Source organism: Manacus vitellinus, unplaced genomic scaffold (assembly GCF_001715985.3).
Source record: "Manacus vitellinus isolate BGI_N305 unplaced genomic scaffold, ASM171598v3 scaffold_30_pilon, whole genome shotgun sequence".
NCBI classification, from domain to species: domain Eukaryota; kingdom Metazoa; phylum Chordata; class Aves; order Passeriformes; family Pipridae; genus Manacus; species Manacus vitellinus.
In genome coordinates, this window is record NW_021940291.1 from 6,400,445 (window position 1) to 6,421,868 (window position 21,424).

At 37.0% G+C, this 21,424-nt stretch overlaps 1 protein-coding gene across 5 annotated transcripts in view; it reads right to left on the reverse strand.

Annotated features, from left to right (window-relative positions):
• The window catches only part of SBF2 (SET binding factor 2), a 256,935-nt gene that overhangs the window by 76,530 nt on the left and 158,981 nt on the right, over positions 1-21,424 (reverse strand). The gene's annotated exons all lie outside the window — the stretch shown is intronic.

A 21,424-nucleotide genomic window follows, 5' to 3' on the forward strand; every position in this document is an offset into this window, starting at 1 on the left:
GGACGGACACACGGGGCTGCCAGTTTATGGTGACTGGCTTTTGGAACCTGGTAGGTGGCTTAGGTTTCCGGTACTGGAGAGGAGAGGCAACTCTTCTCCTCACTCTTGACTTAAGAACAAGCACTCCCCTGAACTTCTGCTTGGAAAACAAGGCATTACATATCATCAAGTTGAGATGCCCTCTGCAATCTGGTAATAGCAGAGAACAGCTAAGAAAAGTCACCCCAGGTAAAGGTGCCTCCTTGTGAATGTGCAGGCCCAGACTCACGAAAGCCCTTACGTCCCTTTGATATCCCAGTGGCTACAAGAACAAGCCCAAGTCAGTGAAGCACAGTGATAGTAAAGCACAAGTTTATCCATCTTCCTGCAGTAAACAACAACTTAAACTTAGGAGTTCTGCTTTCTCTTAGTCACACAATAGAAATCTAGAAGACACATATGAAATACCTCATAACATTTGGAGTGCAATTTTCTTTTTATATCCATCTTGACAGTCTCTCTCATTAATTGTTCCCTGCTACGGTATGCTTTGGTGTTAAACCCCATTCTGCTTTGGGCACTAAGTTTTTTAAACAGGCATCACATTTTTACTAATTACAGAAATCTGAGTATGCTGAAAACTTGGGACCCAATTTTGCCTTAGATTCAGCAACACCATAAATATACGGAATTCCCCACAGGTCTGACTCACATGAAATCAACGTAGTGTGCAGCGAAAAAGTTCAACGTGGCAGCTCCTGATCCATACCTTTTTGGCAGTACAGTGTGATGCCTGCATGCTCTATTAAAAATACTGCTCAATTAACCTGCATTGTCCCTCTTGAGAATAACTGAATGCTGTCAATTTTCATGCACACTAAGAGCATTCACCACCCTGCAGGACTAAGCTCCTAATTAATCCAGAAAAAAAAAAACACACGCCATAAACTTCAGGATCATATGTGTTTTTAAAGCACTAACACAAGAATTGTTAAGTCAGCATGTGTAACTACGTTCAGTACATTGGCTACAAATTACAGGTGCAATACTGGTTCCAAATTCAACAGATGATTTCACTGCTGTCAGGATTTAATCCTTATTGTTACAGATATATTACCTGAACAGAGTTTTACTGAATCACAGAATTTTTATTGTTGATGCAATTCTATATTTTGGAAATAAAAACTCTCAATCCTAATGCACAAGACTATTCCTTTTGTCTAAAGTAGTGAGAGAATTCAGCAGCCCAGTTTAGGAAAAATGTTTTGTTTGTTAAAAGGAATAAGAATTCATCATGTAGAACTGCAGTGTTACTCAAAACTATCATTTAATTTTAATGAGAGGATTTTTCATTTTCATTAGAGAAGCTGAATAAAGTATATCCATTCATATATCAACACAATATTAATGCAATTGAACTATTTAAAATTACAGTTTTGATCAAAGAAAACCTATTCCATGTTAATTGATGTTACAACCAATGTCTTCGCAGAGGCAAAAATCCAAGTAAATAAACTGACAATTTCTCAAAACTCAAAATCATATAATATGATTATATTAGCTGTCTTGAAAGAAAGGTGAAAAAAGTCTCATTTTGAACTTTCCAAAGTAACTTTTAAAAGTATTTCAACTACAAGTTTTAACTTCACAGTTAAAGGCATCATCTAAAGCAGTAGTCAAAATGACATTTTGTTAGAATAAATGCCAATATGACAATAATGATCTATATTACTTGTTACTCATAGCAAAAAATTAACTTCTAAAGAAAGTTTGTAATCTTCTTATTGGATTCATATGCAAAATTATTTTTTCAGTGAAAACTAATGTGTACTTACTTTCTTCCTATTGTTCATATAGAGTTTTTCCTAGTGAAGTTAACATCAATGCTAGTTGCTGTTCTCCTTTATAATGGGATCAAACTTTTTCTTTTTTTTTTCACCAAAGATGAAATCAAACCTTATTGAGACAGCTACAGTTTTGTTAAATGTAACCCTTCTGGGACCTGAGAAACAGGACGGAAAATAGACGTGCCCAGGTTGCCTACCTAGCACCTTATCTTCCAGCAGAACTCCAAGAAGACACTCAAAACTTGGAAGATACTACCTTACATAATTCTCATTATTTTTAAAAATTCTCATTTTGATAAGAATATAGACACTCTTTCAAAATTATTAATTCACAAAACCAACTTCATAAATGACCTTAACAGATTTTATGTGTTACTCATTAACACAAGCTTTTAATTTAATTTTTGTTCTACTTAAACACCACTCCAGTGATTCAGTTAATAAAGCCAAAAAAAGTACACTCTTATTGTCTACTGTTTACAGGTTTAACATTGGTAAGAACCACACTTTGGGCTTTTGAGAGCTCAGACTGCTCTCTGGTTACTATCTGACAGCAGTAACTGAACACAAAGTTCACATCACAGACTTCACCTGTGCTCTGAATTGTGCCAGCTGTAATACTTCCTTCATCCTCTATGGCCATTACATCCATCTGATTGCCAACATGGAAGGCAAAGGAACTGAACCCAACCCAGAATAATCTTCACCAATTTGTTCTGACTTTGTGGCCTGAATAGAAACCTTTGTAACGACCATTCAATTAAGGAGCTTGTCAGGTCAGCTATAGGATGTAAGATATTGTAGGCCTGCCATTCCAGGTAGCAGGAGACCCAATTCCATTTTAGAGGGATTTTACTTCCTGAAGAACTTCATATTTGTCTTCACCTGACCCTAAATTCTCTTAGGTTTGCCTGTCCTTAAAACACAGTGGTATAAGGAACAGAATTCGACTGATGCAATTTAGATGGAATTCACAAGCACAGCGTTTATTGATTTTTAAGTTTCCTTTTGCTTTACTGCACACATTCAGGACCTAACAAACACATTTCTTTTCTCTATGCAGCTCTGTTGTACTCCTGATCTCACAGCAAGACAGCTCGCTCAAAGAAGAGCTGTCAAGGCTCCCCCCCGCCACCCCAGCTCTTTCTCAACACATTTCCGTCTAGGTTTGAGATTAGTCATTTCCTCCTTCTTGTAACAAATTACGTTTAGGAAATCAGGAACCTCAATTTTTATGTGCATAAATTACACATTTGTCACTGTATTTTCACTGTACCCCAAAAGTCTAAAAACATTTAACTTTTTTTGCAAGATACTGATAAAAACAAGAATGCCATCCCTTGCGTCTAAGCACATCTGAGTTTCTTTAACAGAAATGCCATGCATGTTTCTGAATACTGTCATGAGGCCCATGGCAATAAAGTTCAACATACTCAGGCTGTAATCTTCTCCCAAGGAAATGGTTGGGATGCCAAGATGCCTTTTGACTTTTATTTCACAGCAGGGCTTCATTCACAGTGACTCTGTCCAAACCTTAAACTACACCAGCTGTGATACAAGGTCCTGCACAGTAATTTGTAAAAAGTATTTGACAAACAACACTCAAATGACAGAATACACTGCGATTCATGACAAAACAGTGATCAATATCCATTAACTGCTCAGTTGGAGAGGGGCAATTATTTCATAATATATCTACAAACTGCAGTGTACTCCTAAAGCTCTGGTAGAGCAAAGCACTTCTGCAGCAATTGCAAAACATTAATACAGGATACTCTGTACACTGCTGTACAGTCAGCCTGTTTAAATGAGTTAAGGAACAACAGAAAAACACTTCAAATATTAGAAGAACTATTAAAATAGATGTAATACTACAGTATAGTCCAGTTATCTATTAGTGAATCAGTTCACAAGTACATAGCACGCATTCTTATGCATTCTAGCATTCATTTGGTGCAAAGCAGCATTTCCTCTCTTAAACTATAAGCAAAGTCTTAAACTTTTAAACATGTATGAATACATTCATGTTGCTTAATTTTACTTTGCTTCTCTAAGTTTCATGCAATTTTCCAATTTCACATACTTTTAATAAAAATGCATCACATCATCAGTGCACATTCTATACAATTTTTACAACTTAACAGGAATGAACTCCTTAAAAAAAATATCAGATTTATATGGGTATGTAAAGTGATTCACTGAAAAATCACTTTTTCACTTTAAAAGAATACTGTTTGGATAGAAGTGGAATTTTACATCCATCTTCTGAAATGCAAAGAGTCTACACTCAGTTCAAACCAGTTACCAAAAGATTTTGGGTTTAGTTCACTATGGAGAAACTGAACAAACAATGTCTGATGAAATGTGACTTGGAAGTAGGGCTCACTGAAAATTTTCCACTGAATAGCATGTGATAGCAAAATAATTTTTTATTTATGCTAAAAACCCTCAATGACATCATCTTAGGAAAGAGAACTTCTAATCCCCGAAGTTTTCCCCCTGAGAGACTTAGTCTCTTGTCAACTCATTTTCTGGGGAACCGGAAATAAAATCTTGGACAACAATTCAAAGAAGGCAAGGACAGGTTTAGGGGAGCAGTAGAGTTGGTTGGACTGTAGAGAGCAAATCCTTACAGAGGGCATTTCCAGACACAGGAAGAACAAGAAAGTGATTGAGAACAGAAAGCATTAGCTGACCAAAGGGAAATGGATGATCTTCTACAATGAAACAACAAGCTCTGTAGCCAAGGAAAGAACAGACTGTCTCATTTACCTTGGCTTTAACTGGGCTTTTGACACAGGCTCCTTTGGTACCCTTGTAGGCAAGCTGGGAGATATGGTCTGGATGAAAGAGTGGAAAACTGATTACATTGTTAGGCTCAAAAGACAGTGGTGAATGGCTTAACAGCATTCACAGCAGGTGGTTCTGGTTCTGAGTTTAACAGCAGGTAGTTCTGAGTCATGTTTTCAGGGTTTGATACTGTGGCAAATGCCACCTAATGTTTTCATTAAAAACCTGGAAAACGGCATGAAATGCATCTTCATCACATTTCCAAATGACACCAAATTTGAGAGAGTGGAAAATTGCCTCTCAACGTGAAAGGGGAATATTGTGAAGTACCTTGATATCAGAAAAAAAAATAAATCACGTTAAAAGAAGAGCAACAGACAGAAGCGATGGACAAATCTGCAGTAGTGATACTAAGTTTCTTGAAGAAATCTGTGAGGTAAAGAGTAAATACTTGGAAACAATGCATCAGACTGATGGGAGACAGAAGGGGGAATAATATCTTGTACGAAGTCAAAAATGTTAAAACATTAGTCTCACCAAGAGTTATACTCGCAGCAGGGGCAAAAGAACAAAATAATCAGAAAGTTTATGGATCTGATCCAAGAGACTGAAACTGTCAGGAGAGTGCACAACTGAAAGAATCCCAAAAGAACTAAGTAAGTATAGAAAGGGAAAACAGCGTTCGCAACCAGTACAGACAGAAATTATTGGAGAGAAAGGTGATGCCTGTTCTATATATCTATAGCTGTATCTATCTTGAAAGCATCCACAGGGTTCTGGCAGGTGCTCCTGGGAACTAAAGTACATGTTTGCATGTCTGTAACACTGCCTCTGGGAGATGCATTTTCCACAAACTGCTGAAGTGGGGTCTCTTTTCAATACGTATTTGACATCTCGCTGCCCGACAGCTTTGCTTCCTTTAAGCCAACCTTGATAGTACTGAAAAGTTTTGCTACAGTTTTGGCAGAGGCACCAGCCAGTCTGTGTACAGCTGCAACACAGGACAACATGAACGACAATGACCAGCTGCTTCTGGAAGAAGTTTTTTTGGATCGGCTTTGTTGGTGCAGCTCCATTTCTGGATTCACGAAACAAGTGTCAGCTGCTGGAAGAAGATATTTCTGGGATGACCTGCAATGGCTGCAGAATTTCAAGGATGACAAAGGGGGGTTTTGTGGTTTTTTTTTGAGGTAATTCTGATTATAATGTTGTGAATCTTGAATTCATCCAGCAAGGGCTTTTCCATGACGCATTGTATTAGCTGCGCTGGTGAATTTGACAGAACCTGAAATCCCATGTTGCCAACCCTGCTGCCAGACCTCTGCTCCTTAATAGACTGGAATGTAAATTTTCTACTATGTTTCAAAGAGTAGTTTCAGTTTTAACAACATTAATGGAAGTTGTTGTAGAAGTTGTTTAATCCAAAAATCAACCTTGCAACAACACCAGAACAGGCTCATCATGAAAAAATCATGTTACTAAAGCCATTATCAGAAATATCCCATTTTTTTGGAGAAAAAACTTCCAGCAATAAAGACTTTTAAAGGATAAACGGTTCATAGAAAAGAACACCTAGAGCAAATTTGGGAAACAGAAGGACATATGATTAGGTAGCATGTTGTAGAGCAGTGTCCACCTTGATTAACACATCAAATGTGTGTCATCAAGGAAGAATGTTGTTACAAAGCCTGAAAAGCCCAAGAGATTCAGAGATTTCAAGCCTGCTTGATTTAGTAGAGTGCTTCCTCCAAGATAACATCCATCAATGAAATACATATTCTAATGAAAATATTTAAACTATGAAAAAGAAAACATAGAAAAGTATAGTCCTTTTATTTAACTAAATGTTAAGTATTTTAAGTTTTCAGACTGCACTCTTCAGTGCATGGGCAACAGCCTCTTTCATATGGATAGAGATTTTATTTCAAACCTTACACTTTTTGGTGGTTCAATAATAAAAGTATGATAAATGCACGGGAGATGTGAGAACTGTTTCTTATGAAACTTTTATTAAAAATTCCTTTCTTGGCTATTAATAAAATATTTGTTTTTCTAAGAATCCAAGTGATAACAAGTGTGAAGCATTTTTTAAAGAGGTAAATAAAGACAATGGAAGAAACAGTAAACCAATTTTGAACTGGCAATTGTAAAACTACCCTCTGAACCCTTCAGTCTTAAAGCTTGCTGAATTGATACTTTTCTCTGGGATTTTCGAATGGCTTCGGGAAATAAAAAGGTTAGAATTCAATGAAGTAACTTCCCCAACTTTGGCTACAGAAGTGAAAAAGTAAGCTCCCAAAACATACTAGTTTGTCTTCTAGTTGAAGAGGCATGCCTGGGTGTCCTGGAAGCAAATTCCTGTAAAAATCTTTCGGCAGGGCAAAGACTACCAGAGGAGAGAAGAAATCCTTGAGCTTGCTGTGTGGACCAAAGAAGCAGAAGTGCAGAAGGGAACTTGGCTGTAGCACTGTCTTCCAGCAAAATTGTTTCTTTCATACAAATTCTAGGAAATCTTGGTATGACCCCTTTCTGTTCCATAGCCTTCTAAATCACTGCTAGTAGCAACATCTGGCTATCCAGCCAGAGAGAAAGCCTTCTTTGCCAGCTTTTGGGTTTCCAGTTAATCCATCTTAAAACCCTGACAGATCTTCTCCTAGGCTATCTCATCTTCCTTCCTGAAGGTTTTGTTACAAACACCTTTCTGTTTTCTTCTTATCTTGTTGCAATTATAGGAAAGAATGCAGAAAGGGTAGTTCTGCTATGTAGCCACAGTAAGTGGCAATAAGCACATTAATAAAAGGCATCTCAGGGTACAATGAAATATTAGTGAAGCACTAAGTCCCAACTATACTCATGCTGTTTGAAATTTTTTCCACACAATTCATGTTTGGAGCTTTCAGAAGGATGAGCCAGAAAAAAAAAAAGAGTGGGCAGCAAAAACAAAAAGTGAGAAGTTTAAGCATTAGCAATGGCTTTGGCATCCTAAAAACAGCATGACTCCAGTTCCAGAGAACACACTAGCAAATCACCAGATGAGTGCAGAACAGAGTTCTGAAAATCAATAGCCAATTTCAGGACAGCATGGCATTATTCTGTGAGTATACTGAACAAAACACTGTATCAGCATGACCTGTCAGCCATGCATAACAAATGTGACAACTCAAATGATAAAAATTTCTATCTGTGTCTCTTTATAACAAGAAATATGACCAGATATCCTGATACATTTGACAATCTTCTCATTCCTTTCATCTTATCTCAGTTTTAAGTAGCAAAGAAATCCTTAAGCTTTCAGGAAGACTTTCACTATGAGTTGACATGAATTCCATGTTGCCTTCTCTTTCAATACCACGCTAGTGTCCCATGGCCACATTTTGTCCAAGCTCCTTATGCTGCGAAAATTTTGGAACTTGTTCTTTGCTGTTTTGCAAGGACATTTAATTGGGCAGCTTGTGATTCAGTACTGTGAGACATCCTGCTAGGTGAGACATCCTTCTACATGTTGCTAGTCAAGGATTTAATACAAATTTCAAATACTCTTGTTTACCATCCTTCTCCTTCTTCTTTGAACCTTCTCCTCTGCGCAGAAGCTAAAATAATAAATAATAAAGACCTGAGCTTTCTATATTAATGCACAGGGTGAGAGCTGGATGCACAAGCACAGCACAATGCTACTATGTAGTCCACTGGAGCCCATTTGTGGAGTGAGATATGACTGCAATGATGCAGTGGAGCATAGGAAGGGCAGTGACATGCAGGCCAAGATATTCCTGAGAGCACACAGTATGTAAATGGATGAAGTCAGGCTGGAAAGGTGGCAACTAGTATGGCACTTACAACAGTACCACTGGATCCACCAGAAGGAGGGCACATAAACTGAGCGGCGAACGCTGCATTTTCAGAGAGGTGCAGAAAATAAGCTATCTTGCCAGGTGATGTATTCCAAGGATTTGACTATGTGAATGGAAACACTTTTTACACCACAGCTGAGTAAAGGACTAATAATACCTTCCTCCCTCTGAGAAGACAAAGTTCCTCTGTCACTGTAGACAAACATTGCATATACTATATATCATCAAAAATTATCTTATAATTTTGCACTCACAGTTCAATCTGCAATTGATCCTGTTACATTTAATTTACCCTAATGAATTAATAAATTAAATTCATAAATACATTAGCCTGACTCTTCTCCAAAACAACCTCTCTTCTCTCCCCATCCTCTTGCCTATCCCTGAAGTTTAAACCACATTATAGTATTTTTAGAAACTAAAAGAATGTAAAGACAAAAAGATCCTACTTTTTTGAGATAATTTACAAAGCATCTGGTATGCAACTAAAAAAATATTTTACCAAGTTTTTAAAAGAATTCACCATTGCCTTCGAAGTACATGATTTTTATATGACCTTAAATATGACAGCTCAGTGTCAGCCAAAATTCACCACTGCTGGAACAATAACATGGAGGTGCTGCATACCTGATTTTGAGGAAAATCTCTAGAAAATACCTTGTCATTAAATGTTGGACCCAAATCCTTTATCTTCATCCTGAATGAGTTAGGTACACAGACATACTACGTGCTGCATTTTAATGTAGTTAGTTTTTTAATAATGGCATCACTGGAGTCAGTACACAACAAAATAAGGATTAACTTATTTCATCTTGTAACAGCAATGAACTTAGCAAGATCAACATATGAATGGAAGCTTTTGATTACCTAAAATAATATTAATTTTTATTTAATTCTCTCTTTGCGCAGATGAAGTAAAGGTATATATAAAGATTACCTGGCAACTTTTAGTAGCAGACCAGTAAAAACAGAAGTGAGAAGAAGAAATCTGTATGGCAATCCTATAAGCATCACAGAGACCACAGTACTGCAACAATTTCTGGAATAGGTTGAAGTCCCATAAGCAAGACATGAAAAAATCTTAAATTAAGGAAACGCTTCTCAGCTGAATTGCAGAAAGTTTCAAAATATCAGGTTTCCAGATTTGTCTTTTACTGACATATGATTTCCTAAACAGAATCAATAGGTTCAAGTATTTTGCAAAAGTGATCAGTAAAGTTGGTAGCTTGTCATAAGGAAAAAACATTGGAGTGATGATAAAATAAATGCAAGAAATTTGATATCAGCTAAAAAATGACTGCCAAAGGATGACTACAAACACAGTGAAAAGAATGCAGAAAACAATGAAAAGGAGACAAAGAAAGCATGGAGAACATGGCTTTAGCTGCATCCAAGGGCACCTGTTCTGAACTGAAAGCTTCATGCCAACTAAGAAAAGATATATAGCAACATTGTTTGATAATAATATAGATTTTTAAATGCTCCTAACCACCGTAGTTCAAACATATGGTGTTAACCAAAATTCTTTTCAGAATAAGTACTTCAGCCTTTATTTCTAAAAAAAGCTACATGTTTATTCAAAATTGTGACAGAACCAAGCTTTATTTGTGGTATGTTAAAAGCTGAAGGTTTCTGCACTAAATTATATTTTTAGTCTTTTCAGTAAGGTTTTTAAAGTTCTCCGGGAAAACTTTTATTGGAGAATTTTGAAAGTATTTAGGTTATGACTTAATATGACTTCATTGAAAATTAATTTTTCATCATTTCTTCCCTATTAGATTGTCGCCTGAGTAGCCAAAGATATTTCATCGCACTAACGTGGCTCCACCAGAACTTCAGCTACGCCCAAGGACCTCTAAGGTCAGCTTTGTTTTACTGACTAGAAACCTGAGCTAGCCACTTGTTCATTTCGGGTTTCTTAAGTGCATAATTTTGTTTCAAAGTTTGAAAATTAGATAGGACATTTTAATTTTTTGTTAAGATGGAAAAAACGGAACACAGTCCGTTTACTAAGATGCAACAGGGAACACAAGACATTCCCTGTAATACTCCCTTCTCTCTCTTAGCAAGCATCTTTGTTTCTCTTGGTACTCCCAGGAGCATGTAGTACCAGTAACTGAAACAAAAAAATTTCAAACTATCACAGAAACAACACGCATCAGGAAAATATGTTGACTTAGGTAAATCTGTTAAACTTCATTTGGTTCAAAATGACTTGGGAAAAAAAAAATCACTTCACTCCTTACAAATCCTAATCCCCTTCTCCACAAACAGTATTAATGGAGGTCAATAAAACCTGAATGGACAACAAGTAACCCCCAAAATGTTTGTGGAATATTCAGAAAATTTCTGCCTGTAGAAACAATCTTGGTGAAAAACACAGCCAAGAATCAGAAATTCTTCCCACAATTTTGATTACTCCTATGTGATCTCAGATGAGATGAATTCATAGTAGGTTACTGAGAAAAGTAAATGTTTATATAAAAGAAATAATCAGAATGCTCATGTATTTTAGTATACCTGTGCTTACCTTTAAGCACAGAATGCCTCCAAATTTGAATCACTGAATGTTTTGGGTTGGAAGGGACCTTTAAAGCTCATCTAATCCAACCCTCCTGCAATGAGCAGGGCCATTTTCAACTACAGCAGGTTGCTCAGAGCCCTGTCCAACCTGACCTTGAATGTTTCCATGGATGGGGCATCAACCACCCATCTCTTGGCAACCTCTTCCAGTGTTTTACCACCCATATTGTAAAAAACCTTTTCCTTATAGCTAATCTAAATTGACTCTTTTTTAGTTTAAAAACATTACCCCCTGAACACCAACAATGGCACTCTGAGTAGGCTTCAGGTAGGATCTTCCATCTTTCCATAAGTCCATTTTTCGTTATTAGATAATTATGGTTTGGAATAGTTACTTATAGTTTGCTGGATTGATTTTAAATGAATCAGTTCCAATGCCTACTGTTTTAATATGCAGGTTGTACCTTCAATTTGAAATAAGAAATGAGACGAGACCGAAGGAATTAAAATCTTTGTGATATTCTACTTTATAACCGTTTATTTCTGAAGGGGTTCTTTGCAATGAGCATGTGTAAAACGTCTGTGGCAGCTTCAGTCCCATTGATAAAGTTGAGCTGAACTATGTGAAAAGTAACTGAAAAATCCCAAGCCTGCCATCAGTTTTCTTCACAAGGACTTTGTTACACGGTAACAAGCTCTGTCAAGGTGGAGGCTAAATGGAAAGGGAACTGGGAATAACAGCTATCCATCACAATCCAGTCAGGATCACAGCCTATGACTTTCTTACATGTGCAACTCAGAGGTTGAGCAGCAAATTGTGTTACCATAACTGCAGTTGTGGCCTGTGGCTTTCAGACAGAACCACATATGGTTAGTATTTCAGCTGTTTCCAAATGCAAAGGCAAGGTTCCAAAATTGTCCATTAAAATAAATATTTTCCTTTATATTATTTTTCAGAAAAGCAATCGTACCTTTCAATTTTATAAATAAAACAGGTCAAATTCCAATGAAATCAATAGTCTAGAATCTTAAATCTGGCATCAGAACAATAAATTAAAGGCCACTTTAGTCCACTGTCTTTGCCTGGATTAATATTTTTTTCTCTTCTTATGAAGAAAAAATATCCAAACCAACAACTTCTTTTGCCTCTGTTCTAATTTTAAAAAAAGAAAAAAATACAGTAAAGACTTTACTTGGTTTCAGGGTGTGATTGTGTCTATTGGCACATAAAACGCTGATCAAGAAATGTTGTGGGTAGCATCTTATTTGCTATCTGTGAATTTAGACTGTCCTAATGCTAATGTTCTTGTACCAGTGGAAAATATTATCAGGGCATGCACGATATTTACAGAAGTAAGTCTTGCAAGACTTGAAAATACAGGAAAACATAAAATATTAGCAATTACATTAATGTACTAAAAGTGAAGAAATATAAACTTGTTGAGAATTAAAATCATCAATGCTGTAGTGCTGTTGAAGGTAGATAAGGAAAAATTTAGTTTCTAAAGAAGTGCTGAAAATCACAGCATCCTCAGAACCCAAGCTGATTTTAAGTGTATTATTGATACTGCAGTTAGAGTAAGATATTTCATTCCATACACCTGGAGGGGATAGAGAATACTCTATGGCAATTGTATGCAACTTATTTAGGTATACCAAAGGATATGTATCCTCTAAAGTGATATTTAATCAATTAACATTCAAAGCACCTTTTACAAAGGTGTTCAACTGACTAGAGGAGTTAATTTCATCAAATTAAGTTGCTTTTGTTCTCAGAAGTCAAATAATCTAGACGGAAGATTTAATCAATTTGTACACCTTCAAACATTGTGGGATTTCATACTGTTAAATGTGTAATTCCAATTTGAATTTCCTAGCTGTCAAGTGGAGATTTGGACTTTCAAGTGGAAGAACTGGGGGGAGAGGTGGGAAAGAGGGTTGGTGGGATTTGTTTGTTTGTTTGTTTCAGCTATAGACATTAGGTGAAGTAATTTTTAAATACTTTGTTGGATGACTAGATACTAAATCCTACCCCTGACTGTACAGGGAGGGAATTACTAAAAGTAATTCTCATTAAAGCATGTTTACATGGTGTTTTCCATGCATCCTAAAAAACAATTAATTTCAGTCATAATTCTGGGCTAGAATACTGAAAAAGAATGTCAACAGCTGCAAGAATTTTTTACAACATACGTAGATTGTAATTTCTTTTTTGTTTACACCTTTATTTTCCGTTTCTGTTCTCTAACTGCACACACTTTTAATGTAACAGTAGAGGTGGGTCGTTTGCTGTAAAAAAATTGATTCTCATGCTCTTTTCCCTTAAAAATCATTCTAAAATATCAAATATTTCACTATTGTTTGTTTATCATATTAATGCATTTGTCAAAGTTTACACAAAATACTGACAAAACCCAGAACTGGCCTTTGTTTTATGGTATTTATCTCACAATCACACTTCAGTTTTTGAGTACAAGCTGCAAAGATCTCAATTGTTTAAACCAAAGGTTATACAAACATGACAGCAACCAAATTCTTAGAAGATATTGAATTTTCTGTCTGCTTTAGAAGTGACTATATGTGAAAAAGAAATAATGAAGACCATACAGGCACCTATCAGTACCTTTTATGCAAATTCCTGCAAAACGAAACACTTAAGAACAGAAACTTCATGAAATTCCTTATAGAAACAACAAGCCAGTCATCCCTACGGCCCATTTCTTCTGGTAAGTACTATCAGTGGTCAAGGCAGTGTCCCACTGCAGCTGCTCTAACTCAGCTTGGAGGGTGAAGTGCAAGGGAAGGAAGATCAGAGACTACATTACACAGGCATTCATTTTCCTCATAAAGACTGCACTACAGCTAAATACACCTGTGCATATGGGTGGTCACAGAGGTATGTTCACTAATAGGTACAGTAAATCAATGTTCTGTTATTTACTGTATATATAAAGTGACAGCACAGATTAAGTGCATGTACACACACCTAACACGTTATCTATAGGGAATTATGGACCTGTACTGAAATACACATTACATACATACACAAAATCTAAAATAGAACCAAAATTTCACATTACTTCCTTTTTTTTATATATATAAAACTTGTAAAAACAGAAGACACTGATTTCACATAACTTATACTAGCAAAAACCCTATTATTTCCAACACCAAGGACTTTTGTTTTGTTTTGTTTTGTTTTTTAATACCTTTCATCAGTCCACCTCTTTCCAAGGCAGGCTGGAGAGCAACTACACAGCAGTACAACACAACTCCTAACCCAGACTTGTTTTATTTACAGCAGTGAGTAGCACACAAGCACATGTCTGCTTTTCATCAAGACAACCAAAACTATTTAGAACACAGAGTTATTAGGAACACTTGGCAACCACAAGGCCACAATTAGCAGCAATGAACACTTGAGAACAGTCAGAGCCTACCATGTCAACACTCCAAAGAGCTACATGGTTTCAGTGAGATACCCATGGGTAAGCATGTCCTGCATCAACAGCAAATGTAAGAGGATTGAAGACAGGCCAGCAACAGGAGACATCCCTTAAGAGTAAAGCCTGAGTAAAGCTGACCAACGGCCCAGAGACCCATCTGGGATGGGTGGGTTTGTACCACCCTCCTTATCCATGCCAGGGAGCTGCTGCGAGCCCCAAAGCTGCAGCCAGCCAGAGGAGCTGCTGGTGCTGCTCTGCTTGTGCTTGTATTAAAACCAATACACTGCTATCATCTGATATATTTATAAAATATTAAACAGAGACCCTTAAAACAAGGCTAAACCTGCTCTGATAACTGCACAGAAACGTAATGAAGGCATAATCAGTATCCTCACACAGTGTGGTCTAGAAATCAAGTTATATCTATGGCAAGTTATATCAAGAGAAAGTAGGATGCTATCACATTTATTCTAGCATTTTTCATCTATTTTCATGTTAGCAGCAACAGACCTGGGGCAAACCAGGGGATTCCCTGCAACCAGAGCCCTCCAGAGACACATGATCACTCACACCCTGAACAGGCTGCACTGACTGTAGCGGGAATGGGGGATTATTTTAACTTCTATTTACTACTGAGTTGATATTATGTGTATATATGTGCATATATTTCTCTGTACAGCAGACATGGATATCTGTATCACCCACGTGCACATGTGTGTACATGGAGGGGAGGAGGAAGTGTGTGAACACCACATGTTTTGGTGAGAAGCCGAGAGGGAGGGAGGCTGAAGGCAGATGCAGCTATGGACAGCACAAACTATGGGACTCTCAGTTCTGCTAATCCTTCTCATTTCCTTTCTTTAAGTAACAGTCTTGTGCAATAGTTAGGGAGGGCAGGTCCGCACAGAGGTCAGAAATGCTTTCAGGTTAACAGAAACAGGGTCATGGAAGTTTTCAGGGAAACAGCAATTTAGGAAGTTCCCTGCCACACACGAGCTCATTCCTGAACAGCTCTGCTGGCACAGCCCCAGTGTGCAAAGCAGACACAGTTTTCTGCTGCCTGGTCATCAAGAAAACTCCTCACTAAAAGCAGAGAGGCACTTTAACTGGAAGCAACCACCTTGGTGCATGGACAGACATGGAGAAGCAGCCAGACACCTCACTGCAGAGACCATGGCACACACAGATGTCCCGAAGCGATGCCACAGGGAATTACTGGGACACTGTCACCTACACGGGGAGAGTCCTGGCCCAGCGAAGGATGGGTATGGCTATGTCAAAGTGGCCACCTCCCCTGACACCTGCAGTGTAGGTGGCTCTGACTGGCCTGACAGCAGCAGCAGTGAAGCTGGGAAGTCTGCAACGCTGAGTGACAGCAGCACACACATACCTACTGCATGAATACACACACACACAGGCAACCCCGCAAAGAAAGGAACTCTGTTTTCTGGATTTCATAAACAGATGCCTGTGAATGGAATTTTCCTGGACTCTGTGGCTGTCCAATGAGACGGGATGAGTGCAACAGTATGTTCTTCAGAGCGAAAAAAGGAAAAATAAAAACAGATCAACAATACGATTTTCTACGGAGTATTTCCATTTTTTTTCCCTAGAGAAATTCTGTGAGCACCATCAGTTCAACATCAATGCAATGGTATTTTTGTACTGTGCAATCTCTGGGGAAAGAGACATCAGCAGAAAGATTCAGGAACAGCAGCTTCTTTTATTAAATCCAGAATATTACAGGTGGACCCCTAAAAAGTCAACAGAATGAAAAAGCTGTTATTTCTACTTTTTGGGTATTACACCATGGACCAGAGAAACTATATGACGTGACTAGAAAAAAAAATTAAAAGATCATCTGCAGCACAGTAGAGAATAAAACCTGGAATTTTCAAGTCCAAGCCTTAAACACTCTAACCTCCTTTCTTTTACTTAAATAATACCATGACTATGTCTAATATGATGAGGAAGATCAAATTGTTAATAACTGATGAGTTAATAGAATTAAACATGGCCCTGTTAAACTCCCATGATTTCTCTTCTTGATAGATTTTCTATGCTTTGAAGTACCTTAAAATATGTTCAAATACTGTTATTCAAGCATGAATTCTGAAACTCTGCTTCCAGGAATGTAAATCAAACTGAGTAACAAAAGGCAGGTCATGAAATAAAAATCTGAGAGAAACCTACTATAACCCTCCAAAATAAAAATGTTTAGCAACATGGTTTTCAACATAAAATACAAGAAATGCTAGTTCATTTAACCTTCATATTGCCAAGAATTTGAATCATATGACACACATACACAGATGATTTTCTCTCAAGAGCAATAAAATCTTTCTTTAGAGAGTATTTGCAAACTTCTGAATTCTGAGACCTGACTGAAAATTTTAAAACTTTATCTGGTGGTAGAACATAATACAAAAGCTATTTGCATAATAAAAATAAATTTAATATTATTTATAGAATGCCATTTTTTAAATTTTGCATATTAAAGTTTCTTTCACAACAGACTGTACAGTAAGGGCTAGAAAGAGGCCTTTATTACACCAAAGCAACACAGAAGAATCACAAGTAAAGTTATAGGCAAGATTAATCAGTACAATCTTTCATCTGCTTTTGACCAATGCTGGAGAACAGATGATGGCCCAGATATACCTTTGTTGTAACCTAATAAAGGTTAAGTTTTTAATTTTCCCCTGGTTGCTTCTAAGACTTCCTACAGTTGTGTTTCATACTGTATACTGTAAGTATACTTTTAGAAGATTCAGTACAATCTATTTGAAAGACAACTATCTGGTTATTGCTACTATGGAAAGCCATAGTGATCGATCAGAAATTATCTAAAGCACTAAAACAATTACTAATTTGTCTATTATTAAAGATATCCTCTCAGTTACACCGGTACAACACATGCCTCTTCACACAGATGTGACACTGGAGCAAAGCAGGTCCTAAACCAGCATCAAAGACTTTGTAAACTGTCAGCTTATAGAAGATCCCACTCCCTTCCTACACCTAAAACCAAGGATTTTGAAAGTATTTATGTATTTAGCGGTTTTATGCTCCTTCTTCCCACTCCAACCACATTTAGACTAAGAATCCAGATGTCTGGGGCACGTATGTTTCCCAGTTTGACTCATATTTACCAAACAAATGCATTAATATGCAGTTAGGCAATATCTCTGGCCAACATCTTACAGAGGCAGTGTTATATCGCAACATTGTAATTTTGGAGCTTTGGTTTTTAAACGAAAAGTTTCATCTGCTCCACCTACCCAAGGAAGCTACCTCACAGTCCTGCATTATCTGAAGGAAATACCTCCACAGAAATAAATTTTATTAAGCTTGTTCCTGTTAAATACTTTATGCAAATTGTTTAGAATGTCTTTTTAATACGAAAATTGTTCCCAACTACCAAATACCATCCCCACAGTATCTTGAGGCCTCTTCTTGCCTTTTCTACCATTTTATCAAATTAAGTACTACTGTATTTCAAAATATAATGTTCACTTGCTGCTTCCTGAGGAAAGTCAGAGAGACAACTGAAACTCTGGACAAGTCATGTATGCAATAAATTAATGGAGAAGTATGTAAATTGAGCCTTGAGATGGTTTCTGACATGATTTCTTAATAAGCATTAAAAGTGCAATGTGTTGCTGAAAACATAACTACATAGAAGTGTTTCTCTGCTAAAAATAGGCATTTTTAGTTGCAAAAAAAGTTAAGTAGTCTTTTCTGAAATGTCAGCAAACTTCATTACGGAAAATTAAAAGAGAAGAGAAAAACTTTTGAAATAGTAATTTATGTGTAACTGCAAATTATTCCGAGATGACAGCAGAGGAGAGCAAACGACTGAAATAGTGTCTAGAGCTATAATTTCACATTTTTAGCTGTAGTGGTATCTGTATGAATAAACTGAACTGTTGATCAGTATACTAAGCTTTCACAACACTGGAGATGTTTTTTAACAGTAATTTAGTCATCTAACATATGGAACAGAATACAATGTTCCTGCTTTGTTATCACAGATATTAATCACTACTGTAAGACAGGCTAATTTAAATGTTTGTCACAGTATATGATTTGTCAGGGGAAGAAGTCTTACTTAGGGTATGACAATAAAGTTTTTAGCAAGTGGCCAATGACAACTCTTTCCAGAGACAAAAGCTGGGAATTTACCTGCCCTCATCAGAAGGTATCTGCTTTAATCAGTGAACAATACAATCTCCACGTAATTTTGATCCTCCTCCTACTAAAAATGATCAGAAATATTTCTTTCATTTCCATTTCAGCAGCAGTAGATTGTCAATACTTCCCCAGCAAACACAGTAAAGGACATTTTTACCACTTCAGTACTCGCTACACCATGCCTTACCTTAACTGTATTTGTAAAGCCACCTGAAGTCTACCAAAGCTGCCTGCCTGCTAAATAAGGCAGATTAATATGAAATTCTATAGCACTGCTACACATCGTAGACCTATTAATTTTTGCAGGTCCTACCCATTACCTTCAGACTGTAAACAGTAGAAAGAGGATTAGTTCAAAAGAATGTCCCTCTTGGACTGAGAGGCTCAAGCTGACAAACACCAGAGATGTGTCAAGCCCAAGTTTTGCCATCTCTAGAGAAAAGGGCAAAATACCATCCTGCCTTCCTCCCACTTGCAAAATGTCTGGATTGGACACTTGGGGAAATACAGCCAAGTAATTTTTCACTACATTAAAATAGCTATTGACTTGAAGCAATGGTAGGAATATTTCGTTTCTCTTCCTTAATCTGTTCTCAGGCACTGTGGTAGCAGACATGTCACATCAGATATAATGAGAGTAGCAACAATACACAAGGTGGGATTATGACTACTGTTTTATTTGCACAAAATGAGCATGGAGAAGTTCCAAAAAGCATCTCCCCTTTATTTCTATGGACTCCAGCAAAACAAGATAATAGATTCTATTAAAAGAAAAAACCTGACACTAAACAATCAGAATAATCTTGACTAGTAACAGAGGGATCTGCATTAGATTTGTAGAATGCTGCACACACATCCCCACTTAACCCAGTGTGTCCAGCAGGGAGCCAGGGCTCTGCCCAACCTGTCAGCTGTGCCCAGGGCCTTCCCTTCCTCTCAGCCTTTGGATCACCTGCTATATTCCTCATGGCCACAGCAATATTTCAGTTTGTATCTTACAGAAGCCAATGGAAACATGCAATAATGTCGACAGAAAAATCTGGGATGAGATGTTTGGTGGTAAGACTGAGACAGTTCCTACAACTCCAGCAGTTCAGTGAGGTCTTAAAGCCGTACTGCCATCTAACTCTCCCCAAAAACTCCATCATAATTAATGTGGTATTTCCCTAAAGCTTGAGCACATCTCCAGTTAAGACCACATTGCTTAAATTAGATTTTTGTGTCTTTTAACAGACACTGTTTAAATTACTTGGTCTTATGACCTGTACCTAACAGAACTCATGTCTCTACAGCAAAATGCTGACTTGCTGAGTGCCACTGCAGCAAGGGCAAACTGAAGTAAGGTCTTGGTAATGTACTTTCTTCTTGAACTGATACAGGAGAGCTCCAAAATGTCACAATATACACATTGTTTCAAATAACACACTTGAATAAAGTGCACAGAGAAATTATAAATCATGTTTTCATCTCAATAAATAATATAATATATGTCATAAAAGTAGATGTACTAAATACTTGCTTCTAACTAAATGCCCAGCCATCTAACTAGATGGCCAGGCTTATTCCTGAGAAATGAAAATTTCCATCTCATATTTTCAAAGATATGAAAATACAGTTGGGGGGAAAAAAAGCATAAAACTGTGCCCCCTTATTTGATCTGTTTCCCCTGCATGATTTGAGTCAATAGTTTTATTAAAGAAAAAAAATAATTCTATTTTAACTTCAGTGACACTCCAGACACATTCATTTTCTTGAACACTAAGGTCCTTCTTGGGCCTTCAAACCATTGGGAAGAAAAAACCCACATTTTTCTTCTGGGGCACAATTGGATTTTATTATTTTATTAAAAGGTGATGTCAGTATTTCTTTCCTCAGCAAAGGAAATTTCCACAACTTCTCACTTTCTTTTGCTATGTTTTCTATAAGACACAAAAATATAGGGGATTTGTATTTTGTCCCTATTGTCTAAAAACATCTTGATCTTTTTTTTTAAACCCCAGGAACAATCAAAAAAGTAGAAACAAAATCTTTTTTGGTTTTTTGGTTTTCTGGTTTGAAAGAAAATTTCTAACTCTGGAATACACAGCAGGTGCAGTATTCCATTAGTCATGATTGTGGGCAGAGAAATACAGTTTCACAGATAACTTCAATTGTGTTTTCCTACTCTAAGGCTAAACTTTGGGCTTGGAAAAGGACAATGCCTGTGCCAAAAAAGCACACTCTACATGCTGTGCAATTTTAGCCAGTCGACTTCAGTTTTCATCTGCTAACTGCAGGTAATTTTGCTCCTAAGGCTGCTCAGGCAAAGTTGAACTCTGTTTGCAACAGCAGAAAAATATCTTACCGTGAACAAACAAGAAATGCAACAGACAACAAAACTTGCATTTGATGGTGAGCTGAGGTACCATTTGTTCAGTTGATGTTAATTTATTTCTACACTTAAGTGAAAGCTGGATTTAGCACTCACCTTTTAAAAAATGTGGGTCAACAAACCGCTGCAAAACAATTTCAGTGGGTTTTAGGTTAGATGGGAGTGGGATTAAAATACTAATGCCTCAATCAAATCCCTAATTTGATACAATAACTCAGACAGGGTCAACAAAGGACAAATTATAACCAAATGTGATCACATTACAAATTAAGAAAAATACTACTACATTCTCAGACAACAGACTGAAAACATGTAAGTCTATAAAATATTTCAGATAATGAACTGAGATCAAGGAAAGGTAAACCAGAATAATTATTGAAATGAAAAGAAGTTATCCACATATTATGCTCTCATCGGTAGCCG